This window comes from Mastomys coucha, unplaced genomic scaffold (genome assembly GCF_008632895.1).
Source record: "Mastomys coucha isolate ucsf_1 unplaced genomic scaffold, UCSF_Mcou_1 pScaffold21, whole genome shotgun sequence".
Classification (NCBI taxonomy): Eukaryota; Metazoa; Chordata; class Mammalia; order Rodentia; family Muridae; genus Mastomys; species Mastomys coucha.
In genome coordinates this window covers 168,504,995-168,508,291 of record NW_022196904.1, presented here as the reverse complement: position 1 = coordinate 168,508,291, position 3,297 = coordinate 168,504,995, and positions in this window count along the sequence as shown.

Here is a 3,297-nt window from a genome sequence, read left to right as displayed (position 1 = left end):
TCTCTCTCTCTCTCTCACACACACACACACACACACAGGTGCCCATACTTTTGTATCTAACCCCTCAGCCATGCTTCTGTAAGTGACCCACATGAAACTCATTGGTCATGGGGGAAAGTAACAAGGACAAGAGGGACTAGCAAGGTAAAGGAAGAGGATAGGCGGGAGTGGGAGGAGATCAAGAGCGGGTAATGTGGTTTCAATATGATCAAATATATTATATACATGTATGTCTTTATGAAACCATTATTATGTGCTCTAGTATATGCTAATAAAGGCATTAAATAAAAAATTAATCTGGCTAGAAAATACGAGAAGTGCAATTTATGAATTCTGTGATAGAGTTTTTATGCTTCAATAAACTATTTCAAGCAGCAGAAGGGACGAGCTGTAGTTTAGTGGTAGGTATCTTGCCTGGCATGCCTGGTCTACAGAGTGAGTTCCAGGACAGCCAGGGCTACACAGAGAAACCCTGTTTTGAAAAAAAAAAAAAAATCATACTCAGCTACAGATAAAGTTAGTGAGTAGCCTGGACTAGTGACCTTGACCAAATCAAACAAAAACAACTAACTAAAATTGTACTTATTAAAAAAATACACTTGTAAACATGGTACTTCAAATGTATTTTAGTACTCCATGTTCAGACAGGATGGGTTAATAATGAATAAAATATATCAATTGTAGGCTTAAATTCCTTGGTCACGGAAAACACTGTGTATTTCCTAATGCCTGAAATAATATCTAAACACAGACAGTTGCTTCCAGCAAAATGGTGTCCCGGTGTCTTTAAAGACCTTAATGAGATCAAGTAATTGCTTGGTGAAGCTAACAACTTTACCTTTATTTAACTAACTAAACGCCACCACACAGCACCATAGCTGCCCCATTTGCCTCCACCTACGTAACAGAGAGTCATTATGGGAGGCAGGTGTCTAAGAAACCACTTCCTCTGGACAGCTGAACCTATCTATACTCAGGGGACATTTTGTAAAAGTTAATTGAATTAGCCTGGTCTAATTTACAATTAATGGAAAGTGTGTCATAAATAAGGATTCCATTCGAAGCTAAGGAAAAAGGAAACTTTGCACAAGCGTGATCTGTATTCCTTGCCATTTGTGAAGCGCTTTCAGAAATGTTTCAGAAAAACATTTGGGTTTCCTGCTTCCACTCATCCAATGGGGATGCTGGTAAAACAGTAGCAATAGGCTGCTCCAAACTGTGTCCTCTTCCTCTTCTTCTCCTTCCTCTTCTCCTTCCTCTTCTTCTTCCTCTTCTTCCTCTTCTTCCTCTTCTTCCTCTTCTTCCTCTTCTTCTTCTTCTTCTTCTTCTTCTTCTTCTTCTTCTTCTTCTTCTTCTTCTTCTTCTTCTTCTTCTTCTTCTTCTTCTTCTTCTCCTTCTCCTCCTCCTCCTCCTCCTCCTCCTCCTTCTTCTTTTTGAACTGACACATTTTCAATAAAACTTTTTTTTGTTTTTGTTTGTTTGCTTTGTTTTGTTTTGTTTTGTTTCAAGACAGGGTTTCTCTGTGTAGCCCTGGCTGTCCTGGAACTCACTCTGTGGACCAGGCTGGCCTGGAACTCAGAAATCTACCTGCCTCTGCCTCCCAAACGCTGGGATTAAAGGCATGCACCACCGCTGCACGGCTTTAGGTTTTTGTTTTTGGATTTTTGTTTTTTTTTTTTTTTGGTTTGGTTTGGTTTGGTTTTAATACTCTTGATTGAAATTGAGAGGCATGAATCAGACCTTGAATGAAATGGCCAAGTTGGAAAGGAAAGACAGCCAATAAAAACCACAGAAGCACTTCCTCTTAAAATATATGCCGTAAAAATAGGGAAGGCTCTTTGGGTGTTTCTTTCGGCTTCTACAGGTTGCTGTGTCCTCTCTCCACACATTCAAACGCCTGCAACTCTCTCTAGCCTTAGGAGCCATGAGTAACTGCTACATTCCTTGATCCATCTAGAGGTGTGTTTGTTGTGGCCATGGAATGGGAAATGGCATGACAATGCCAGTGCTTGAGGAGGGAGAGAAATCTCTCTGTCTTTCGGGAAGACATTGCTTTCAGTTTCATTGTGTCGTATGATATTCATTAAAAGCTTTAATTAAGCCAAATACAATATTTAATTAAGCCAAATGCAGTGCTGGATGCTAGTGGCACAGAAGCCACTGTCCTGCAGCATTGAGAGCTCTTGGCAAAATAGACATGGATGGATGACCCAAAATAAATACTCTAGACAGTTGAGAACATGAACGAACATGGACCAGAGGCAGACAGGTTTTGAATGCTTTGAAAGTTATATTGTGTGTATCAATGGACTTCCACAGAGCTGTAAAGAAAGATAAAATCATGAATTTGCAAGGAGATGGATACAACTGGAACTTGTTATGTTAAGCAAAATGAGCCCAATTCAGAAAAATGCAGGCTATCTAGTCCTAAAGGTGTGCAAGAGGACTAGGAAGGTAGAAGCAGGTGGATCTCTGTGAGTTTGAGGCCAGCCTGAACTATACAGAGTTCTAGAACAGCAGGAACTATGTAGCAGAGCCTATGTTCCAGAGGGGGTAAAAGGGTGTGCGACAAAATTAGAAGGTATTACAAGGAGGGGAAGGTGTCTTACAGAGGTGGGTAATAGAGAGAGTAAAGGGGGGCAGGTGTGATAAAAAGGGAGACTGACTTAAAGAAGGAAGGGGGCCAGCCAGATCCAGGAGGGTGCACAGGGGAGGCAAGTGGGGAGAGAATTAATGAAAGCAAACTAGGACCCACAGATGTGAAAACCCCATGATAAAACCCATTACCTGGTATACTAACTTAGAACATTCATTCTATAAAAAAATTAAAGCAAGATCATGTATTTTATTATGCTCGTTTCCTGCCAGAAAACAAGGAAATAGTGCTCCTTGCCAGTTAGAAGAATGTCCTACATCCAAAAAAAAAAAAAAAAAAAAAAAAAAAAAAAAAAAAAAAAAAAAAAACCTTCCCATCCCCACCTTTTAATTCTAGACATGCATTAAGGCAAACAATTAAACAAATGCACAGCAATAACAAATCCCATCCCAATACAATTGTCCTATAAATAAATAGAGCCAAGATGCTACACCTGTAACCCCAGCAGGTACAGCAGGTGTAGGCGAAGGCTTGTGGACCAGCAGTTCAAGGTCATCCTGGGCTACTTGTAACCAAGTCTCAGACCTCGGTTGGGGAGGGAGGGACGGAGGGAGAGAAATGGATGAGCAAAGAGCAAACCCTTCTGTAGGGTTCAGCAGACTGAGGTTTCCACTGAAGTGTCTGAATACACGAGACCAGTG